The sequence below is a fragment of the Acanthochromis polyacanthus genome, chromosome 5, assembly GCF_021347895.1.
Source record: "Acanthochromis polyacanthus isolate Apoly-LR-REF ecotype Palm Island chromosome 5, KAUST_Apoly_ChrSc, whole genome shotgun sequence".
NCBI lineage: Eukaryota > Metazoa > Chordata > Actinopteri > Pomacentridae > Acanthochromis > Acanthochromis polyacanthus.
The window spans coordinates 44,768,108-44,783,057 of NC_067117.1; the positions used below are offsets into that span (position 1 = coordinate 44,768,108).

A 14,950-nucleotide genomic window follows, 5' to 3' on the forward strand; every position below is an offset into this window, starting at 1 on the left:
TCCTCCTCTTCCTTCATTTAACATTTAAAAAAAGTCTCCACTAATAAATGTCCTGATTTTAGAGAAAATCGTTAAAAGAACAAGAAGTCTTTGTGGTTGTTTTGTGTGTCTGTCATCATTTTATGGTTGTTTTGTGTCTCTTTGAGGTTGTTTTGCGTCTTTGTGGTTGTTTTGTGTCTCTTTATGGTTGTTTTGTGTCTCTCTGTGGTTGTTTTGTGTCTCTTTATGGCTGTTTTGTGTCTCTTTGAGATTGTTTTGCGTCTTTGTGGTTGTTTTGTGTCTCTATGGTTGTTTTGTCTCTCTGTGGTTGTTTTGTCTCTCTGTGGTTGTTTTGTCTCTTTGTGGTTGTTTTGTGTCTCTTTGTGGTTGTTTTGTGTCTCTTTGTGGTTGTTTTGTGTCTCTTTGTGGTTGTTTTGTGTCTCTTTATGGTTGTTTTGTGTCTCTTTATGGTTGTTTGTGTCTCTTTGTGGTTGTTTTGTGTCTCTTTATGGCTGTTTTGTGTCTCTTTGAGATTGTTTTGTGTCTCTTTATGGTTGTTGTGTGTCTCTTTGTGGTTGTTTTGTGTCTCTTTGTGGTTTTGTGTCTCTTTATGGTTGTTTTGTGTCTCTTTATGGTTGTTTTGTGTCTCTTTATGGCTGTTTTGTGTCTCTTTGAGATTGTTTTGTGTCTCTTTGTGGTCGTTTTGTGTCTTTTTATGGTTGTTTTGTGTCTCTTTGAGATTGTTTTGTGTCTCTTTGTGGTCGTTTTGTGTCTCTTTGAGATTGTTTTGTGTCTCTTTATGGTTGTTGTGTGTCTCTTTGTGGTTGTTTTGTGTCTTTGAGATTGTTTTGTGTCACTTTATGGTTGTTTTGTGTCTTTTTATGGTTGTTTTGTGTCTCTTTGAGATTGTTTTGTGTCTCTTTGTGGTCGTTTTGTGTCTTTTTATGGTTGTTTTGTGTCTCTTTGAGATTGTTTTGTGTCTCTTTGTGGTCGTTTTGTGTCTCTTTGTGGTTGTTTTGTGTCTCTTTGTAGTGGTTTTTCATCTCATGGTTTTCCGTCTCTCTCTTTAACCAGCTGTAGTGTCATTTTTTCGTTTTATTTTAATTTACTTCATTGTCTTCATTGAGCGCTGCAGGGAGTCTTCCATCACAGTGACCTTCCAGCACACACCTCCTCATTAATGATTTCCTCATGGTGTCTCTGCTCACATCTTTCTGAACTTCTCCTTTTTCTCTCTGGCTGTCGCTCCTCATCCCCTCGTTCTGCCTCCTGCATGGCGGCGTCGCTCTGAATCACCTCGTTTATGTTTGGATGTTATTTTTCGGTTGTTTTCTGCACGACTCCTGTGGATTTTTTGTCCTCCTTCCGTCCCTCCTCCTCTCTCCTTTACCTCCATCTCCTCCTCCATTTTTAATTTGTCCTTCCTGTTCCTGCTTCCAGTCCTGTTGCTGTTCTGACTTTAGTCCGCAACTCCTCCTCCTCTCTCTCCTCTCATAACTCCAGTGAGATGGGAAACCTTCTGATCCTGGCTGACGGCGTGGTGGTGGAACATCCTGAGGACTTCTACCGCATGCAGGTCAGTGTGATCAGATATCACCTCACGATCCCCAGGAAGGAAATTAAGACTTTACCGCCGTACGAGGACCTGTCCAGAGAAATACGCTGTAACCTGAAGCTTTCAACGGCTTCTAGTAGGGATTGAACTGGGATTTCACTGAGACTTTACTGGGACTATGCCAGGATTTTACTGGGATTATACTTTGATTATATCGGGATTTTGCTGAGATTTTACTGAGATGTTGCTGGGATTTTACTGGGATTGTACTGTGATTTTAGTTTAATATTACTGGGAATTTACTGGAATTTCATTGGGATTTTACCGGGATTATACTGAGATTATACTGGGATTTTACTGCAATATTTCTGGGATTATACATTGATATTACTGGGTTAATGCTGTGATTTTACTAGCATTTTACTGAGATTATACTGGGATTTCACTGCAATATTACTGGGATTTCACTGGGATAATACCATGATTTCACTGGGATTTCACTGGGATTATACTGAGATTATACTGGGATTTTACTGCAATATTTCTAGGATTTTACTTTGATATTACTGCGATATTACTGGGTTAATGCTGTGATTTTACTAGGATTTTGCCGAAATTTTACTGAGATTATACTGGTATTTTATTGCAATATTACTGGGATTATACTGGAATTTCACTGGGATTGTACTACAATTTTTCTGGGATTTTACTGGCATTATACTGGCATTATACTCTTATTATACTGTATTGTCAGATTACAGATAGCTGGTAAAAAAAATCACAGAACAGGAAAACAGGATTTATTTACACGTTAAATATAAACAAACTGTAAAGAACCTCAAAGATCTGTCTTTACCAGTGAGATGTCTTTATTTTACCACATTTGACTGTGAAATAGCACATTTATTGTATTTAAATCAGCAAAGTTATTTCGAGTTTACATATATTTCCTGATTTTTATTGAGATTATCGAAGAATTTAAATAATTCTTTGAACTGGTATTTTGCAGATTTTCCCCATTTTTTTAAAATCACACATAATATCGCATAAAATCATATAAAAAGAACAAAACTGCCTTTTAACCTGCCTGAAACTAACAGTAAAATTACTGTTTTACAGGATTTAAGTCAGCTTAAAGAACTCATTATTTAACATCTATATGATAGTGGTAAACGTGCTAATTTGCTGTTTTGCAATATTTGACTGTAAAATTCCACATTTGTTTTATTTAAATCTGCTAAAAATATCACTATTTTGCAGCTTTTCTGTTCACATTTTTTAAAATAGTTTTTATGTATATTTTCTGGCTCCTGGTTAGTTTTCCAGCATACTGTAGGTATGTAATGGTCACATCCGGCCTCCTCTTCTCTGTGTTTCATGTCTAAATGATTTATTTCTACAGGCCAGTCCATCCTCCTCCAGTCTTAGCTCCACCCACTCAGCACCACCTCAGATGATTAACTCCGCCCCCTCCACCATCAGAGGTGAGCAACCTTTCATTGAGCAAACCAACAGGTCCTTTTATTAGTTATTCATTTATTAATCTTCTTTTATTAACCTTCCATTTGCAGTCGGGTCACCGTCTCTGCCGGATAAATACCGACACAACAGAGAGATGCTGATGCTGCTGCGCCTCATCGAGAACGACCGAGCAGCGCCATGTACAGCAACCTATCAGAGAACGGACAGGTACGGTCCAGTCAGTGACGAGAGCTAGTCATGGTACGGTCCAATCAGCGACGAGAGCTAGTCATGGTACGGTCCAATCAGCGACGAGAGCTAGTCATGGTACGGTCCAGTCAGTGACGAGAGCTAGTCATGGTACGGTCCAATCAGTGACGAGAGCTAGTCATGGTACGGTCCAATCAGTGACGAGAGCTAGTCATGGTACGGTCCAATCAGTGACGAGGGTTAGACATGGTACGGTCCAATCAGTGACGAGGGTTAGTCATGGTACGGTCCAATCAGTGACGAGAGCTAGTCATGGTGCGGTCCAATCAGCGACGAGAGCTAGTCATGGTACGGTCCAATCAGTGACGAGGGTTAGACATGGTACGGTCCAATCAGTGACGAGGGTTAGTCATGGTACGGTCCAATCAGTGACGAGAGCTAGTCATGGTGCGGTCCAATCAGCGACGAGAGCTAGTCATGGTACGGTCCAATCAGTGACGAGGGTTAGACATGGTACGGTCCAATCAGTGACGAGGGTTAGACATGGTACGGTCCAATCAGCGACGAGGGTTAGTCATGGTACGGTCCAATCAGTGACGAGGGTTAGACATGGTACGGTCCAATCAGCGACGAGGGTTAGTCATGGTACGGTCCAGTCAGTGACGAGAGCTAGTCATGGTACGGTCCAGTCAGCGACGAGAGCTAGTCATGGTACGGTCCAATCAGCGACGAGAGCTAGTCATGGTGCGGTCCAATCAGTGACGAGGGTTAGACATGGTACGGTCCAATCAGTGACGAGGGTTAGACATGGTACGGTCCAATCAGTGACGAGAGCTAGACATGGTACGGTCCAGTCAGCGACGAGAGCTCGTCATGGTACGGTCCAGTCAGCGACGAGAGCTAGTCATGGTACGGTCCAATCAGTGACGAGGGTTAGACATGGTACGGTCCAATCAGTGACGAGAGCTAGTCATGGTACGGTCCAATCAGTGACGAGGGTTAGACATGGTACGGTCCAATCAGTGACGAGGGTTAGACATGGTACGGTCCAATCAGTGACGAGGGTTAGACATGGTACGGTCCAATCAGTGAGGTTTAAACCTGTATGTGTGTATTTTGCACACGATATAATTTTACATGACCAATCTTTTTCTATTTTTGTAAATGGATGATTTCTACATTACATTTTTAAATTTTTGTATATTGTTTTATGTTGTATATTACTACGGAGCCCCCTAGGGGACATCCTTCGTGTTTGTGTTTTATTCCTCCGTGTTTATTTTTTAAGGAGCACTTTTGTCATTTTTGCTGTTGAGAAGTTATTTTCCAAACACGGACTTCGTCTTTAAACACGTACTTCCTCTTTAAACACGTACTTCGTCTTTGGCCCGAGCAGTTTGTTTTGCCTGGCAGACCGGCTGATCATCACCCTGGAACATTACACGCCAAACGGTAAATAATCATTTTAATGAATACCGCAGTGCTTCGTCTATTGTTCTGAACTCTGCTTATTTCAAGTCACATTAGCCCTTTCTGTATTTATAGCAGTGGACTGCTTTGGTTTGCACGCTAGCATGAAGCTACCACACATTGCACGGGCTAGCATTACTAAAAGGAGCGCTCGTTTTTGTTCACCGTTTCTACTGACCAAACCGCGAGTGTTTCTCTGAATGTATATAAAGCGCACCGCCCCGCACGCGGTCCCACTGAACAAAGACGAGCTAGTTTTTGTGGTTTTTGTAGCTAGTTTTAGTAATGCTAGCCCGTGCAATGTGTGGTAGCTTCATGCTAGCGTGCAAACCGAAGCAGTCCAACTGCTATAAATACAGAAAGGGCTAATGTGACTTGAGATAAGCAGAGTTCAGAACAATAGACGAAGCACTGCGGTATTCATTAAAATGATTATTTACCGTTTGGTGTGTAATGTTCCAGGGTGATGATCAGCCGGTCTGCCACGAAGTCTGTGTTTGGAAAAACAACTTGTCAACAGCAAAAATGACAAAAGTATTCCTTAAAAAATCAATGCGGAGGAATAAAACACAAACACGAAGGAGAGAACATACAACACGAAGGATGTCCCCTAGGGGGCTCTGTATATTACACATATTTACCTGCATGGTTTTATGTTTTTCTCGTCCTGAATAAATCCATCCATCCTCTATACACCGCTTCATCCTCACTAGGGTCGTGGGGGTTGCTGGAGCCCATCTCAGCTGAGTCCTGAATAAATGTTAGGATAAAAATATTCAGTGTTAAATGGAGAGTTTTCTGTTTTAATCATATTTTAGTGACCTTAAACCAGGGTTCTGACCAGCTGGACCTTGCTAGTTGTATTTTTCTTCTTTAACCTGTTAATGTGAATCTTCTTCTTATTTAAAATCATATTTTAGTGAACTTAAAGCAGCTTTCTGATCAGCTGGACCTTACTGGTTGTGTTTCTCCTCTTTAATCCCTTCCTGTGTCTCCAGCCTCCAGCCTTCCAGCGGGCGTTGTTCCACCAGGTCATCGGTCCCTGTAAACCCTGCAGTGACCCCAACCTGTCAGTGGCAGAGAAAGGTGAGGTTTGCCTCCAGTTGAGCAGCTCAGGTGTAGAAGTTTCCTCTAATTAAAGCTCCTTCCTGTCCTCCAGTCCTCACCACCCCCAGCAGCTGGAGTCTGGACAGCGGCACCAGAGAAGCTCTTCCCTTCCTGTCGTCTCACGTCGTCATGGCGCCGCCGGTTCCTCCTCGCAACCTTCCTCACGGTACGAAGCCTCCCGGTGTGGAACGGTTTACCTCGGTGGTTTGTTTTGGTCGTGGACGTTTAACTGCATTCTATGTAACAGCCAGCAGGGGGCGACTCCCAGAGCCTCCACTCATTACACATGTTTACTGTTGTTGTGTTCTGCACCTCACATTTGAATTTACATTTTACACTCTGTACATTTTCTACATCATTTTTACATTTTTTGTAAATACATATCTAGAAAAGCAATATTTTAAAAAAATATTTTGACATGTTTGTTTTACATTTTTGGTTGCTGTATCTTTTTTTTCATTTTTTTGTATGTATCTCTAGCATTGCATTTTTTATTTATTTACATTTTTGAACACATTTTACATGACAGATTTTCACCGTTCTTGTAATGTCTTTTTCTTTAATTACAGATTTCTTTACATTTTTTGCACTGTATATTTTCTACATTATATTTTTATACAATTCACACTGTATGAATTTTACATCAGCAATCTTTTTGATATGTTTGTACACTATAGATGTTCTACTTTTTAATTTCATTTTTCTTTACATTTTCCACACTGGTATTTTCTCTATTCCTTCTTTTTTTAATAAATTTTTCACACTATATTTTGCATTGAATTTTTCCCATTTTTGCAATATGCATTTACATTTTGAAAATACTTAAATATATTTATTATGTTGTTAATTTATGTAATATATTATTAATAAATGTGTAATATTTACATTTTTGAACACTATATTTTAGAAATACATATTTTTAACATTTTCGCTAAAGGTTTTTTTAAACTCATATTTTATTTTTACATTTTTTATTATTAGTGTTTTTTCTAGATGTTTTTAAATTGTCTTTCCATTCTTAAATTATATTAGCTTCTCTGTGAAGGCAGCACCCCCTGCTGGCAGCCTCAGAGACCATTAGGTTCTGGTTCTAACATCCATCCTTGGTTCTAACATCCATCCATGGTTCTAACATCCATCCTTGGTTCTGGTTCTAACATCCATCCTTGGTTCTAGTTCTAACATCCATCCATGGTTTCTAACATCCATCCATGGTTCTAACATCCATCCTTGGTTCTGGTTCTAACATCCATCCTTGGTTCTAGTTCTAACATCCATCCATGGTTCTAACATCCATCCTTGGTTCTGGTTCTAACATCCATCCTTGGTTCTGGTTCTAACATCCATCCATGGTTCTAACATCCATCCATGGTTCTAACATCCATCCTTGGTTCTGGTTCTAACATCCATCCTTGGTTCTGGTTCTAACATCCATCCATGGTTCTAACATCCATCCTTGGTTCTGGTTCTAACATCCATCCATGGTTCTAACATCCATCCATGGTTCTAACATCCATCCTTGGTTCTGGTTCTAACATCCATCCATGGTTCTAACATCCATCCATGGTTCTAACATCCATCCATGGTTCTAACATCCATCCATGGTTCTGGTTCTAAACATCCATCCATGGTTCTAACATCCATCCTTGGTTCTGGTTCTAACATCCATCCATGGTTCTAACATCCATCCATGGTTCTGGTTCTAACATCCATCCATGGTTCTGGTTCTAACATCCATCCATGGTTCTGGTTCTAACATCCATCCATGGTTCTAACATCCATCCATGGTTCTGGTTCTAACATCCATCCATGGTTCTAACATCCATCCATGGTTCTGGTTCTAACATCCATCCTTGGTTCTGGTTCTAACATCCATCCATGGTTCTAACATCCATCCTTGGTTCTGGTTCTAACATCCATCCATGGTTCTAACATCCATCCATGGTTCTGGTTCTAACATCCATCCATGGTTCTAACATCCATCCATGGTTCTGGTTCTAACATCCATCCATGGTTCTAACATCCATCCATGGTTCTAACATCATCCATGGTTCTGGTTCTAACATCCATCCTTGGTTCTGGTTCTAACATCCATCCATGGTTCTAACATCCATCCATGGTTCTGGTTCTAACATCCATCCATGGTTCTAGGTTCTAACATCCATCCATGGTCTACCATCCATGGTTCTGGTTCTAACATCCATCCATGGTTCTGGTTCTAACATCCATCCATGGTTCTAACATCCATCCATGGTTCTGGTTCTTAACATCCCATCCATGGTTCTAACATCCATCCATGGTTCTAAACATCCATCCATGGTTCTGGTTCTGACATCCATCTTGGTTCTAAACATCCATCCATGGTTCTAACATCCATCCATGGTTCTGGTTTTAACATCCATCCTTGGTTCTGGTTCTAACATCCATCCATGGTTCTAACATCCATCCATGGTTCTGGTTCTAAACATCCATCCATGGTTCTAACATCCATCCATGGTTCTAACATCCATCCATGGTTCTGGTTCTAACATCCATCCATGGTTCTAACATCCATCCATGGTTCTAACATCCATCCATGGTTCTGGTTTTAACATCCATCCTTGGTTCTGGTTCTAACATCCATCCATGGTTCTAACATCCATCCTTGGTTCTGGTTCTAACATCCATCCATGGTTCTAACATCCATCCATGGTTCTAACATCCATCCTTGGTTCTGGTTCTAACATCCATCCATGGTTCTAACATCCATCCTTGGTTCTGGTTCTAACATCCATCCTTGGTTCTGGTTCTAACATCCATCCATGGTTCTAACATCCATCCATGGTTTCTGGTTCTAACATCCATCCATGGTTCTAACATCCATCCATGGTTCTGGTTCTAACATCCATCCATGGTTCTAACATCCATCCATGGTTCTGGTTCTAACATCCATCCTTGGTTCTGGTTCTAACATCCATCCATGGTTCTAACATCCATCCATGGTTCTGGTTCTAACATCCATCCATGGTTCTAACATCCATCCATGGTTCTAACATCCATCCATGGTTCTGGTTCTAACATCCATCCTTGGTTCTGGTTCTAACATCCATCCATGGTTCTAACATCCATCCTTGGTTCTGGTTCCTGACATCCATCCTTGGTTCTAACATCCATCCATGGTTCTAACATCCATCCATGGTTCTGGTTTTAACATCCATCCTTGGTTCTGGTTCTAACATCCATCCATGGTTCTAACATCCATCCATGGGTCTAACATCCATCCATGGTTCTGGTTCTAACATCCATCCATGGGTCTGGTTCTAACATCCATCCATGGTTCTGACATCCATCCTTGGTTCTGGTTCTAACATCCATCCATGGTTCTAACATCCATCCACCCACCTCCTCCTCTTCCACCTCCTCGTCCTCTTCCTTTTCCTCCTCCTCTACCTACTCCTTCTTCTTTCTCCTCCTCTTCTCCTATCTCTTCCTCTTCTTCTTTCTCCTCCTCCTCCTCTTCCTCCTTTTCCTCCTCCTGTACCTCCTCCTCTTCTTATGGCTCCTCCTCCTCTTCCTCCTCCTCTTCTTCTTCTCTGGTCTGAGGTGTGTATCTCCTGCTGTGTCTCCCCCTGTAGGCCAACTCCTGTCGATGCACTTTGATGCTTTCCACCACCAGGACCTCCCTCCAGCTCTCCCCGCGCGCTCCTTAAGAAAGGTACCCTCCTCCTCCTCCTCTTCATCACCCTCCTCCTCTTCATCACCTTCCTCCTCTTTCTCCTCTTCATCACCCTCCTCCTCTTCATCACCCTCCTTCTCTTCCTCCTGTTGTCTTTCTGTCCTCAGTCAGTAAAGCCCATGTCTGTCTGTCTGTCTGTTTGTTTATCCAGAGAGTCTCATCATAACTTCATTTAAAACTGAACCACAAACTAAGATGTTCAGCAGCAACTAGTGAAGTAACTGAGTACTTTTACTACATATACTGTAGTAACCGAGTACTTTACTACATATACTGTAGTAACCGAGTACTTTTACTGCATATACTGTAGTAACCGAGTACTTTACTACATATACTGTAGTAACCGAGTACTTTTACTACATATACTGTAGTAACCGAGTACTTTTACTGCATATACAGTAGTAACTGAGTACTTTTACTGCATATACAGTAGTAACCGAGTACTTTTACTGCATATACAGTAGTAACTGAGTACTTTTACTACATATACTGTAGTAACCGAGTACTTTTACTACATATACTGTAGTAACCGAGTACACTTTCTGAGTACTTTATTAATCTGTTTTTTTATTCTTGTTTAAGGTGTTTCTTGACTTTTTAAAAAGAGTTTAATTACTTCCTGAATAAGTTCTGACTCAATGTTTAGCTCTCGTTTGATTGGCTGTTCGTCCTGTTGTCTAGGCAACATGAAACATGGCTGACATTGAGTCACTTCATTCCTGAACTCTTTTTGTTTTGTTGTTTTGGTTCCAGCGGTGGGTGATGCAGTGCTGGGTACTTTTAGTGTACTGAATGCTACGTAGTGTGTACTGCAGTTATTCAGTGTAACTATTTTCATTTTTATCTCTGTAGTGCCCCCTGCTGCTCATCGTTCTGACAGCAGCTCCAGGTGCTCTTGATTTATTTCTGGGGTTTCAGCAGAAACTCGACCACTAACCCTGTCCTCTTTCTGTCCTCTGTCTCTCTGTCTGTCTCTCTGTCTGTCTGTCTCTCTGTCTGTCTCTCTGTCTGTCTGTCTCTCTGTCTGTCTGTCTCTCTGTCTGTCTCTCTGTCTGTCTGTCTGTCCTCTCTCTGTCTGTCCTCTCTCTGTCTGTCCTCTCTGTCTGTCTGTCTCTCTGTCTGTCTCTCTGTCTGTCTCTCTGTCTGTCCTCTCTGTCTGTCCTCTCTGTCTGTCCTCTCTGTCTGTCTCTCTGTCTGTCCTCTCTGTCTGTCTGTCTCTCTGTCTGTCCTCTCTGTCTGTCCTCTCTGTCTGTCTGTCTCTCTGTCTGTCCTCTCTGTCTGTCTCTCTGTCTGTCCTCTGTCTGTCTCTCTGTCTGTCCTCTGTCTGTCCTCTCTGTCTCCAGTCCCCCCTCCACCCTATACCTGCCTCGCCCACCAGTCCTCAGTCCATCCTGGATGGCAGTAACTCCACCCTGTCCGGCAGCGCCAGCTCGGGAGTGTCCTCCCTCAGCGAGAGTAACTTTGGCGGTCCCCCGTCGTCCTCCGACCCCCCGGCCAGCCGCACCGACACCCTGGAGTCCGTCCCCAGCAGCCAGGCCTGGACCACGGACCAGGAGGACCTGGACTCCCCCTACCAGCCCGTCAGGTACAGCGTCTCCGAGCCCGAGGTCCTGGATGGGGTGAAGCCCCCGCCCAGCCGGAGCCACTCAGCCCCGGGAGGTGTGGCCCCGCCCCCCCCTGGAGTCCAGGTCCAGGCGGGGAACCCGTCCTCGGCTGGAGCTCCTCTGCTGCAGCAGGACGGACTGCCCCCCCCTCAGCACCACTTCTACCACCACCACTTCCACCCCCACTACCTGCCCCACCACCCGCCCCTCTACCAGCTCCACGAGCCCCCTCCTGCCCTGCCGCCCAAACCCTACCTCAGAGAGGGCTGCATCCCCGAAGAGGAGCCCCTGATTGGCCAGCCAGCCCCGCCGCCCCCCGCCCCCGGCCAATGCCGCGCAAGATCTCCCAGCCCATCATCACAGCCACCAAGGAGGAGCAGGCCAAGGTGGCGTGGGAGCACGGCATCGGGGAGGAGTAGGGAGGACATCAAACTCAGAGGAGGAGGAACAGGAGGAGGAGGAGCCAGACCAACGGAGAGAAGAAACACCAGAGAACATCTGATCTCTACGTTCTCCACCGTTAGTGTTCCGGTGATCCGTCACTCTGAAGATTCATACAAGCAGCACTTTACAGAGCACTGATCAGCAGCGTTTATAGAAATATGATGTAGAAGATAAAATTATGGGATGTGAGAAGATAAAGGAGGAGAGATGAACCACAGAGTAAATATTACCGGATGTTTCCCTGAACGTTGGTTAAACTCCTGGAGCTGCTGGAAGGATTTCTTTTATGCAACATCGCCGCCTGATTGAAGCCGTTTCCAGCCGGCGGAGCTAAAAGTATTTATATTTTACAGCCAACCTGTGTAGATAAATGTAATACGCTCTATAAAGGTATATAAATCTCATTTATATTTAATCCTGGAAGGTTAAAGTGGAGCAGAAATATGCAAGTTAGAGGCTTCAGGCTGCTGGTGAGGTTCTACTGAACGTTCTATGGAGACCGTGAAGCTCTTTTCCCTACAGCTGGATGACCTTTATAATATTAACTCTTATAAACACACACTTTTTTGCTGTTTTTTATGGAAATAATGAAGTGTAGGTTTTTAAATCAGGTTTTCTACACATGTTCATTCAGACCACTGGGAGGAAACTGACGAGTTTCTAGTTTTAGAAGCCGTTAAAGCTCAGAGGTTTCATCTCTACGTGTGGAAATGCTGTGAAGGTTTTGTGTTTTGTTGGTTTTTGTTTGTTTTAATTGTGTTGTGCTTCCAGTAGGCAGCTCAGACATCTCCTGCTTTCAGCTTCTCCTCCTCTCATGTTTCCTTTTAGGACTCTCACCTCTGTTTAGTTTAGTTTCTGTTTCTAATGTCTCTTAAAGAACTCAGTTATTCCTCCATTAGTTTCTGGATTTCAGCTTCTTCAGAGGGAATATTTTCTGGTTTCTTTCTTCCACTGTGACAGGAAGCTGAAGATCTTTGTTCAGAACACATCTGTTGTTTGGGAAACACACATTGATCTTTGTTTTGCTCTTTTTACGCATTCTATTTATTAGCAGCTTATCAGTTAATAATCAGCACCGTAAATAAACCTTCAAACTCTGATGGTCAGCAGATCCAAGCATGTCCACCAGGTGGCGTCGTCACTGCGGCTGTATATCAGTCTGTGGATGTCATCAGGGCTGGACTCTGATCAAACGTGTAAAGTTTGAGGCTGCACAGTGTTCAGGGCTGCTCAGTGGAGTAGTGGTTAGCACTGTCGCCTTGCAGCAAGAAGATCCCCAGTTCAAATCCCGGCCTGGGATCTTTCTGCATGGAGTTTGCATGTTCTCCCTGTGCATGTGTGGGTTTTCTCCGGGTACTCCGGCTTCCTCCCACAGTCCAAAAACATGCTGAGGTTAATTGGTTACTCTAAATTGTCCGTAGGTGTGAATGTGAGTGCGATTGTGTGTCTGTATATGTAGCCCTGTGACAGACTGGTGACCTGTCCAGGGTGTCCCCTGCCTTCACCCGAGTCAGCTGGGATAGACTCCAGCACCCCCCATGACCCTAGTGAGGATAAAGCGGTGGATAGAGAATGGATGGATGGATGGATGGATGGATGGATGGAGCATGTTCGGGGTAGATTTACAGCACTTCCTGTTTCATGGTCAAACGTAGAAACTTTCTTCCATTTCCACATCTTCAAACTTCTACGGAGGATTTTGACAACTTTTGATCATCCATGCCTGAAGTACATCCTGGACACATTTCTGCTTTCTCAAAGTCACCCAGTTTGAGTTTATAGTTTTTGAAATTGTCCAAAAATGACCCAGGATAGTCCAACATATGACACATAATTCAAAATGGCTGACTTCCTGTTGGGTTTTGGATATGGTTGTCAGGTAAATTTTTGTGTATCGTGATGAGTTACATACGTGTACCAAATTTCATATCTCTAAGGAACATGTACTGGTCATGGTTCCTGTTTGACATTCTTTAGATGGCGCCATTGAGTTATTTTGGCTCACACCTATGCAGTTCCACTAAAATATCTAATTTGGACGCATCTTTAGACCTTCAAAAGTTTAACTCAACAAGCGAATGAAGAAAGAAGAAGAACCCTTGGTAAACATTTTAGTTTCCGTCCAGACAGAGAAGGTTCTGAATGAAATCTGGTTTTTAGCTCTGGTTTGGTCGCCTTCAGCAGGTCTTAGAATCACGATGAGTTTCTGTAGTTTAACAGATGGCGACTCTATGAATTCATCACAGTTAAAGGAAATCTGATGGTTTGTAGAAGCAGGAACTAAATGAATCCTGATCAGCGTCAGTAGAGACACAATCCATTTATCAGTCTGAGCAACTATTTTATGACGATCAGTCTAAACTCTTTGGTTTCAGCTTCTTATCTGTGAATATTTTCTGGTTTCTTTCCCCCATGATCGTAAACTGAAGGTCGCTTGAGGAAAACAGACATTTCTCACCTTTTTCAGACATTTTTTATCGACCAAACAAGTTGATCGAGAAAATGATTCGACGGTGAAAGTCGTCGTTATTCAGTTCTGAGTGATAAAAAAAGACAGAAACTGTTTGGTGTCAAAAGTTCCAGCCAGCCTTCATCACATCAGATGTAAAGGTGGAATAGAACCAGACCTTCCACCTGCAGCTCTGTGGAAACAGAACAACCATGAAATGACAGAAATCAGACAAATTAAAGTTCAATTTCTTTGATTATTTAACAGAATTTGACAAAATATGTCCAACTTTTGTCCAACACAGAGGTTCCACATCCTGCAGACGTTTAGCTATTTATGTCTCTGACCCATCTCCATAACGGACTCCTGGTGGCTCCGTTCAGACGACTGTTGGAGAACCTTCGTTTGTTTTGGAGGATTTGTTCACTTCAGAGGAGTTATTTGTGACGAATGTTCCAGTGATCCAATAGAAAACATAGTTCTGATCAAATACCACGGTTTCAGGCTTAGATTGGGTTTCATTCCCAACTGAAGTAGATCAATGGCCTGAAGAATCTTTTGTCATTTTGAGGGTTTTTAATGATGAGCTGATGGCAGCAGACAAACTGACGTGTTGGAGGAGAAACTACATGGTGTCCAGTTCTTCGTTTGTAATGTTCAGTCTGAGAGCAGAGAAGCTAGATTAAACTATTGATGGTGACAGTTTGGAGGTGAAGGTCAGGAGATGATCTGAATCTAAACCCACAGTCTGTGGTTGTGTTGGTGACGAGGAGGCTGAAGTCTGGACAGAGACCAGGACAGACCTTGTGTCCATTAGAGTGTGATTGTCTCATACTTTGTGATGTGTTTCTAACAGCAGATTGTTTCAGGGCAGCTGACGGGACGTTTCTGATTGTTTTGTGTATTTTGCATCGGAGATAAATCCAGACTCACGGTGATGCTTTTCCTCTGTACCA

At 42.9% G+C, this 14,950-nt stretch overlaps 1 pseudogene; it reads left to right on the forward strand.

The window, feature by feature from the left end:
- LOC127534130 (dedicator of cytokinesis protein 3-like) overlaps positions 1-11,667 on the forward strand; it is a 35,907-nt pseudogene extending 24,240 nt beyond the window's left edge.
- Positions 11,668-14,950: the final 3,283 nt, after the last annotated feature.